The sequence below is a fragment of the Salvelinus fontinalis genome, unplaced genomic scaffold (assembly GCF_029448725.1).
Source record: "Salvelinus fontinalis isolate EN_2023a unplaced genomic scaffold, ASM2944872v1 scaffold_0134, whole genome shotgun sequence".
NCBI classification, from domain to species: domain Eukaryota; kingdom Metazoa; phylum Chordata; class Actinopteri; order Salmoniformes; family Salmonidae; genus Salvelinus; species Salvelinus fontinalis.
In genome coordinates this window covers 359877-369724 of record NW_026600343.1, presented here as the reverse complement: position 1 = coordinate 369724, position 9848 = coordinate 359877, and the positions used below count along the sequence as shown (strand labels likewise).

The following is a 9848-nucleotide window of genomic DNA, read 5'->3' as shown; positions in this document are numbered from 1 at the left end:
GCGCAGTGGAGTTTGAACACATATTTATTAAACGAAAACACGAACTTGAATAAACTAACAAAAATAACAAACGGTGTAGACAAATCTAGACGACGAACTTACATGAAACAAGAAGAACGCACGAATAGAGAAAACAGGCTACACAAAAACAACGATGAACAAAACAAACCGAAAACAGTCCCGTGTGGTGCAACGACATACACAAACACGGAAGACAATCACCCACAACGAACACTGTGACAACGCCTACCTAAATATGACTCTTAATTAGAGGAACGCCAAACACCTGCCTCTAATTAAGAGCCATACCAGGCAACCCAAAACCAACACAGAAACAGAAAACATAGAATGCCCACCCAAACTCACGTCCTGACCAACTAACACACATAACAACTAACATAAATAGGTCAGGAACGTGACAGCTCTGTTGGTTGTAACAAAAACCAAACATAAAAAATACCTTTGACCCCCAGCTTTTCACATACTGGGTCATTTTAATTTAGCCTGTTGTATGTCTCTAGCCACTTGGAGGCTCGGTGCATCTACATAGAAAAAGTACCAAATTCAACCATTGGTGGATGGTAACTAAAAAATAATGGCAGGGCTTGTAGTCATGTTAAGATTTTCATTGTTTTCTTGTCAGAGTTTTATGGTTTTGCATATGTCTGTGCATTATAGGATGTTGTGATAGGTTTGAGGATCAGATCACGCCTATTGGTATTCTTGATCATTTATTGTTCCAAAAAAAAAAAGACCCACAACTGTTCTGGGTTAATTCCCTAGCTGTTTGCATGGCTTGGTAGTGTATTAGCCTGGTATGAGGCATGATAAATAATACAATTTAAGTAAAGTATAAAATAAACCGTATTATCCTAAATTGAGAAATTAATTTTTAAAAATCACATCAACATCATAATCTTCCGCCGAAAATAGTGTATTCGTGAATGGGCCACGTAAAGGACCGGACGCAGTTTGCTTCTGAGAATCCCGGTCTAACTCTGTCTGTTCCCAATCCATTATGCCCTGTAGCATCTGGGTATCATACAGACGTTAGATAATATTAACATGTTATATACATTTTTAAATTACATGAATATGTGCAAAAATGTCAATTTGTCAATTTCAAGGTGACGCAACGCCTGGTTATACTGCGTTTCTGCCTAAATGTATAGTGTCTAGAGCCATGGCATCATAATGAGGTGGATTAATTCGGGTGGGACTGTGTTATACCTCACTGAAGGCCCAGGCCCCAGGCCCACAGCACGCCACTGCTATAACATCCACAATGTTCAAACAAGTCCCCGCATCCCAAATCTAATATCTACGTTTTCACGAACTCACCTTCAGAAAGCGGAAGGATTTACAGATGATCTTGTCCGATAACTATTCTGGGGCTGCTGTCCTGCCTGTTTGTAACTGCGCTAAAACGATGCGAACAGAGTGGGAAACTATCTGTTTCACTAGACTCGTTGAGAAGTTTGCGGCCTTGGCTCAAAAGTAGTGATAGTACTGAATGAGTTTACAGAGCCCGGGGTGACGGGTTTTTAATAAATAAAAAAAATCCGGGCGCTATCCGGTATATTTGATTACTAAATTAGTGGGTTCAAACATTAGGATTGGGGTGTCGAGACAGTATTAACCTTTTGATATTCTACAACCTCCGGGGGGCACCTCGATGCTGGGGGGTGGAGACAGTATTACCCTTTTGATATTCTACAACCTCTGGGGGGCACCTCGATGCTGGGGGGTGGAGACAGTATTACCCTGTTGATATTCTACAACCTCCGGGGGGCACCTCGATGCTGGGGGGTGGAGACAGTATTACCCTTTTGATATTCTACAACCTCCGGGGGGCTAGCACCTCGATGCTGGGGGGTGGAGACAGTATTACCCTTTTGATATTCTACAACCTCCGGGGGGCTAGCACCTCGATGCTGGGGGGTGGAGACAGTATTACCCTGTTGATATTCTACAACCTCCGGGGGGCACCTCGATGCTGGGGGGTGGAGACAGTATTACCCTTTTGATATTCTACAACCTCCGGGGGGCACCTCGATGCTGGGGGGTCGGTCTAGACATCGCTATTATTTCTGGGATGTTTGACCTTTTTAGCCCCCACATCCTCTGGGGGGTGAGCTAAATTAGGTTTTGAAAGGCTGTTAATGAAGCGTAAGTGTCCGTAAAACCCAGACACACTTTTTTGTTGGGGGGAGGGGGGGGGGGGGGGGTAGGCCTCTGTTTTGCAGGATATTGTAAAGAGAGAGAGAGCCTTGAGCGCAACCGCATAGCCATTTATGAACACACACCCCGCCCTGTTTTCTTTGTTTTGAAACACACACACATCCACTACCGCACACGCACGCACACACGAACGCGCGCACATGGCTTTTTCCGCAAGTCTTTTTCTCCGGGGGCATGCTTGGTGATAGATGGAAAGGACTTATTCCTATCGTTAAAAGGTGAGATACCATTTATTTAATTCAAAATATTTAGTACATACAGTTTATAGCCGTTCATAATTAATGTATTTTACTATGCCTTTCTTACAGATATAGGTCCTGGTTAGCCCTGACCATTATCCGATCGCTAAGACGCTTGCACACTCCCTCAAAGCGCCGTAAATTTTCCCTCCATGGGTAGATAATCCGTCCGGCATGTAAATCCTGGGTATGCCCACAGCATTAATGAATAAGAGGGGTAGAAAATGATTCTGTTTAAGTCATAAGTAAAGGCCTTTCCTAAAGAGGCTGTCATGATTGACTGTGGCCCATATTTAACACGTATTGCTTGTTACTTAAGACTATTGTTGTACATTGAATATCCACTAGCAGATTTGTGTAGCATGCATCTCTACTATATCTGTCATGTTACTGTGGTCTTTTTAAAAGTCAATAAACATATGTGTAAAATGTACACTTTTGTTTCACTGTAGATTTGTTTACGCCCACCTAGAAACACCTGATTTATCCCACAGCATTAATGAATAAGATGTGTAGAAAATGAATCTGTTTAAGTCATAAGTAAAGGCCTTTCCTAAAGAGGCTGTCATGATTGACTGTGGCCCATATTTAACACGTATTGCTTGTTACAGAAGACCACTGTTGTACGTTGAATATCCATTCATCCCTGTTACACCTTGATGTGTTGGCTCTCTATGTCTGTACATGGTGTGAAATGCGGTTTCACTAAAGTTATTACCCCCTAAACCTGAATCTGAAATGACCTTTAGGATCTTTCTTTGGGGTTCTTATCTCCCCGGTGTACATGCCCTGAACAACCATAGGATGGCGCCACCTGGAAGCTCGGTGCCTGTACATATAAAGACAACTAAATAGGAAACTCAACAGTGTGTTAGGCCTAGAAACAGTATTTATATGGCTGTTTTATTGTTGTTGAAAGCTTGAAATGTACACAATGCGAAGGGACCTTGTTTCTAACACACACACACACACGCACACACGCACGCACGCACGCACGCACGCACACACACACACACACACACACACACACACACACACACACACACAGCGCACATGGCTTTTTCCGCCAGTGTTTTTCTCGGGGACAGACTGAGGAGTGAAAAACGAGAGAGTTCAGGACGTCGTTAGATACTGCTTTTAAAAACATCTTTATTTCATTCAAAAAATCATGTACATACAATTTATAGCCGTTCATAATTAAGGTCTTTTACTCTGCCTTTCTTACAGATACAGGGGCCTGGTATAGCCATCCACCATTATCCGTGTCCAATTCCCCTTCAAACTGCCTGGCTCTCTTGCACGGTTCATCAAAACTCCGTAAGTTTTCCCTCCAGGGGTATATAATCCGTCGGGCCTTTAGATCCTGGCTATGTCTCAAGGACAGCCGCGGCCAGCGCTGTAATTGTTCACCATTTTGGAAAAGACTGTCCAGCTTATTCATAAGTGTTATGAAAATTGGATAATCCACCCATTTAAAACTAAACACAGGAATAAAAAAGTTTACATCTTTGCATGCTCTGGAAGATACAGGAGAATTGACAGACTTTGCAGCATTAGCACCATCATAAAGTTCACAGACTAAAATTGTCACTTTGGCGTCAGGGCTATAGGCCATTGAAGCGATTCTTAGGGCCTTCAGATCACTGCGGCCGCAGACCTGTTCTTCCAACGCATATCCGGGCACATTTGTACCACTCAGGGCCTGTTCAATTTTACAGAGCGCCAGCCTAATCTTTAACCATTTTCTCATCCGCAGAGCAGGAGAAAAACTCCCAGGTTTTGCCTGATAAAGGGGTTTGGGGCCACTGTCTGTGAATATCTTTACCGTAGAAGCCTCCGGCTGGAATATGTAAGACATATGTCCCTCACTCGTACCCAAAACTCCTTTAAAACATTCTGGATCTTCACACAGAACTTCCTCAATGCTTTGGTCACTGGGTTCATGACAAGACGCGCATAACATACCGAAAATTGGCATAGGTGTCATTTTTGTTTAATATTCCGGGGGTTATCATGTACAGTCTTACGCATGTATTGTTCTGGGGCTTTATAAGGCGTCTGCAAAGCCCAATACCCCAGGACATTCGTGTTTCATAGACAACAACCCGGAGGGCAATAGAATAGGGGGGACTTACTCTTTGAAATGTTCATTCCCCCCACCCTGTTCCAAACAGGATACTAGACATCAAACATCATGACAACTTCAAAGACACTATAAAAAAATAGGGGGGGCTTACTCTTTGAAATGTTCATTCCCCCCACCCCGTTCCAAACAGGACACTAGACATCAAAGATCATGACAACTTCAAAAACAACTCTAAGCCGTGAGAACCAGGAACAGGATGCCCAAACACATGGTCACTTTCTCCCTACGTGTGCATGCAGGACCCTATGTCCTGAATGCACACGTCATCATGACATAGGGTCATAAATGAAAATTTTGACGTGTGACATCTACTTTATTCTCTCTAACATTGTGTTTTATTCATAATGTTTTGCTAACATACATTTATAATGAGTAATTAACATTGTGTTTAATTCATTATGTTTAACTAACATACATTTATAATGAGTAATTAACATTGTGTTTAATTCATTATGTTTTGCTAACATACATTTATAATGAGTAATTAACATTAATTAACATTCATTATGTTTTACTAACATACATTTATAATGAGTAATTAACATTGTGTTTAATTCATAATGTTTTACTAACATACATTTATAATGAGTAATTAACATTAATTAACATTCATTATGTTTTACTAACATACATTTATAATGAGTAATTAACATTGTGTTTTATTCATAATGTTTTACTAACATACATTTATAATGAGTAATTAACATTGTGTTTAATTCATTATGTTTTACTAACATACATTTATAATGAGTAATTAACATTGTGTTTTATTCATAATGTTTTACTAACATACATTTATAATGAGTAATTAACATTGTGTTTTATTCATAATGTTTTGCTGACATACATTTATAATGAGTAATTAACATTGTGTTTTATTCATAATGTTTTGCTAACATACATTTATAATGAGTAATTAACATTGTGTTTTATTCATTATGTTTTACTAACATACATTTATAATGAGTAATTAACATTGTGTTTTATTCATAATGAGTTTTCATTCCAGTACACGTGATATTTTGTCTCGGACACTCCGTTTGAATACTCAACCGTAAGTGGTATTACTTCAAAAGCAGAATAGGTATTTATTTAGTATTTACAGATGCTCAGAATGAGCAATTGGAAATACATTGTGACTGTTCTGGTCCTTCAGCCTGGTCTGAGGAGATGGTGGTGTGTGGTCCTTCAGCCTGGTCTGAGGAGATGGTGGTGTGTAGTCCTTCAGCCTGGTCTGAGGAGATGGTGATGTGTGGTCCTTCAGCCTGGTCTGAGGAGATGGTGGTGTGTGGTCCTTCAGCCTGGTCTGAGGAGATGGTGATGTCTGGTCCTTCAGCCTGGTCTGAGGAGATGGTGATGTGTGGTCCTTCAGCCTGGTCTGAGGAGATGGTGGTGTCTGGTCCTTCAGCCTGGTCTGAGGAGATGGTGGTGTGTGGTCCTTCAGCCTGGTCTGAGGAGATGGTGGTGTGTGGTCCTTCAGCCTGGTCTGAGGAGATGGTGGTGTGTGGTCCTTCAGCCTGGTCTGAGGAGATGGTGGTGTGTGGTCCTTCAGCCTGGTCTGAGGAGATGGTGGTGTCTCCTCCTTCAGCCTGGTCTGAGGAGATGGTGGTGTTTGGTCCTTTAGCCTGGTCTGAGGAGATGGTGGTGTCTGCTCCTTCAGCCTGGTCTGAGGAGATGGTGGTGTCTCCTCCTTCAGCCTGGTCTGAGGAGATGGTGGTGTTTGGTCCTTTAGCCTGGTCTGAGGAGATGGTGGTGTCTGCTCCTTCAGCCTGGTCTGAGGAGATGGTTGTGTCTGGTCCTTCAGCCTGGTCTGAGGAGATGGTGGTGTGGTCCTTCAGCCTGGTCTGAGGAGATGGTGGTGTTTGGTCCTTTAGCCTGGTCTGAGGAGATGGTGGTGTCTGCTCCTTCAGCCTGGTCTGAGGAGATGGTGATGTCTGGTCCTTCAGCCTGGTCTGAGGATATGGTGGTGTGTGGTCCTTCATCCTGGTCTGAGGAGATGGTGGTGTCTGGTCCTTCAGCCTGGTCTGAGGAGATGTTGGTGTCTCGTCCTTCAGCCTGGTCTGAGGAGATGGTGATGTGTGGTCCTTCAGCCTGATATGCCTGGTCTGAGGAGATGGTGGTGTGGTCCTTCAGCCTGATATGCCTGGTCTGAGGAGATGGTGGTGTGTAGTCCTTCAGCCTGGTCTGAGGAGATGGTGGTGTTTGTTCCTTCAGCCTGGTCTGAGGAGATGTTGGTGTCTGGTCCTTCAGCCTGGTCTGAGGAGATGGTGGTGTGTGGTCCTTCAGCCTGATATGCCTGGTCTGAGGAGATGGTGGTGTGTGGTCCTTCAGCCTGGTCTGAGGAGATGGTGGTGTTTGGTCCTTCAGCCTGGTCTGAGGAGATGGTGGTGTGTAGTCCTTCAGCCTGGTCTGAGGAGATGGTGGTGTCTGGTCCTTCAGCGTGGTCTGAGGAGATGTTGGTGTCTGGTCCTTCAGCCTGGTCTGATGAGATGGTGGTGTGTGGTCCTTCAGCCTGATATGCCTGGTCTGAGGAGATGGTGGTGTGTAGTCCTTCAGCCTGGTCTGAGGAGATGGTGGTGTCTGCTCCTTCAGCCTGTTCTGAGGAGATGGTGGTTTTTGGTCCTTCAGTCTGGTCTGAGGAGATCGTGGTGTCTTGTCCTTCAGCCTGGTCTGAGGAGATGGTGGTGTCTGGTCCTTCAGCCTGGTCTGAGGAGATGGTGGTGTGTGGTTCTTCAGCCTGGTCTGAGGAGATGGTGGTGTCTTGTCCTTCAGCCTGGTCTGAGGAGATGGTGTTGTCTGGTCCTTCAGCCTGGTCTGAGGAGATGGTGGTGTGGTCCTTCAGCCTGGTCTGAGGAGATGGTGATGTGTGGTCCTTCAGCCTGGTCTGAGGAGATGGTGGTGTCTGGTCCTTCAGCCTGGTCTGAGGAGATGGTGGTGTCTGGTCCTTCAGCCTGGTCTGAGGAGATGGTGGTGTGGTCCTTCAGCCTGATATGTCTGGTCTGAGGAGATGGTGGTGTCTGGTCCTTCAGCCTCGTCTGAGGAGATGGTGGTGTCTGGTTATTCACCCTGATATGCCTGGTCTGAGGAGATGGTGGTGTGTAGTCCTTCAGCCTAATATGCCCGTCTGAGGAGATGGTGGTGTCGGATCCTTCAGCCTGATATGCCTGGTCTGAGGAGATGGTGGTGTCTGGTCCTTCAGCCTGGTCTGAGGAGATGGTGGTGTCTGGTCCTTCAGCCTCGTCTGAGGAGATGGTGGTGTCTGGTTATTCAGTCTGATATGCCTGGTCTGAGGAGATGGTGGTGTGTAGTCCTTCAGCCTAATATGCCCGTCTGAGGAGATGGTGGTGTCTGGTCCTTCAGCCTGGTCTGAGGAGATGGTGGTGTGTAGTCCTTCAGCCTGGTCTGAGGAGATGGTGGTGTCTGATCCTTCAGCCTGGTCTGAGGAGATGGTGGTGTGTGGTCCTACACCCTGTTCTGAGGAGATTGTGGTGTCTGCTCCTTCAGCCTGGTCTGAGGAGATGGTGGTGTGTAGTCCTTCTGACTGGTCTGAGGAGATGGTGGTGTTTAGTCCTTCAGCCTGGTCTGAGGAGATGGTGGTGTGTAGTCCTTCAGCCTGGTCTGAGGAGATGGTGATGTGTGGTCCTTCAGCCTGGTCTGAGGAGATGGTGGTGTCTGCTCCTTCAGCCTGGTCTGAGGAGATGGTGGTGTGTAGTCCTTCAGACTGGTCTGAGGAGATGGGGGTGTGTGGTCCTTCAGCCTGTTCTGAGGAGATGGTGGTGTCTGCTCCTTCAGCCTGGTCTGAGGATATGGTGGTGTGTGGTCCTTCAGCCTGGTCTGAGGAGATGGTGGTGTGTAGTCCTTCAGCCTGGTCTGAGGAGATGGTGGTTTCTGGTCCTTCAGCCTGGTCTGAGGAGATGGTGATGTGTGGTGCTTCAGCCTGGTCTGAGGAGATGGTGAGGACTGGTCCTGCAGCCTGGTCTGAGGAGATGGTGGTGTCTTTTCCTTCAGCCTGGTCTGAGGAGATGGTGGTGTCTGCTCCTTCAGCCTGGTCTGAGGAGATGGTGGTGTGTAGTCCTTCAGCCTCGTCTGAGGAGATGGTGGTGTCTGCTCCTTCAGCCTGGTCTGAGGAGATGGTGGTGTCTTGTCCTTCAGCCTGGTCTGAGGAGATGGTGGTGTCTGGTCCTTCAGCTTTGTCTGAGGAGATGGTGGTGTCTCCTCCTTCAGCCTGGTCTGAGGAGATGGTGGTGTGTGGTCCTTTAGCCTGGTCTGAGGAGATGGTGGTGTCTGCTCCTTCAGCCTGGTCTGAGGAGATGGTGGTGTCTTCTCCTTCAGCCTGGTCTGAGGATATGGTGGTGTGTGGTCCTTCAGCCTGGTCTGAGGAGATGGTGGTGTCTGGTCCTTCAGCCTGGTCTGAGGAGATGTTGGTGTCTGGTCCTTCAGCCTGGTCTGAGGAGATGGTGGTGAGGTCCTTCAGCCTGATATGCCTGGTCTGAGGAGATGGTGGTGTTTAGTCCTTCAGCCTGGTCTGAGGAGATGGTGGTGTTTGGTCCTTCAGCCTGGTCTGAGGAGATGTTGGTGTCTGGTCCTTCAGCCTGGTCTGAGGAGATGGTGGTGTGTGGTCCTTCAGCCTGATATGCCTGGTCTGAGGAGATGGTGCTGTGTGGTCCTTCAGCCTGGTCTGAGGAGATGGTGGTGTTTGGCGCTTCAGCCTGGTCTGAGGAGATGGTGGTGTGTAGTCCTTCAGCCTTGTCTGAGGAGATGGTGGTGTCTGGTCCTTCAGCCTGGTCTGAGGAGATGTTGGTGTCTGGTCCTTCAGCCTGGTCTGAGGAGATGGTGGTGTGTGGTCCTTCAGCCTGATATGCCTGGTCTGAGGAGATGGTGGTGTGTGGTCCTTCAGCCTGGTCTGAGGAGATGGTGGTGTTTGGTCCTTCAGCCTGGTCTGAGGAGATGGTGGTGTGTAGTCCTTCAGCCTGGTCTGAGGAGATGGTGGTGTGTAGTCCTTCAGCCTGGTCTGAGGAGATGGTGGTGTTTGGTCCTTCAGCCTGGTCTGAGGAGATGGTGGTGTTTGGTCCTTCAGCCTGGTCTGAGGAGATGGTGGTGTTTGGTCCTTCAGCCTGGTCTGACGAGATGGTGGTGTCTTGTCCTTCAGCCTGGTCTGAGGAGATGGTGGTGTGTGGTCCTTCAGCCTGGTCTGAGGAGATGGTGGTGTGTGGTCCTTCAGC

General features: G+C 46.7%; 1 long non-coding RNA gene across 1 annotated transcript; it reads left to right on the top strand.

The window, feature by feature from the left end:
- Positions 1-2239: 2239 nt before the first annotated feature.
- On the top strand, positions 2240-5082 carry LOC129843429 (uncharacterized). The gene is made up of 3 exons (XR_008757835.1): positions 2240-2459; positions 2550-2617; positions 3708-5082. It is a non-coding gene; the product is annotated as an uncharacterized LOC129843429 (long non-coding RNA).
- The last annotated feature ends 4766 nt before the right edge of the window (positions 5083-9848 follow it).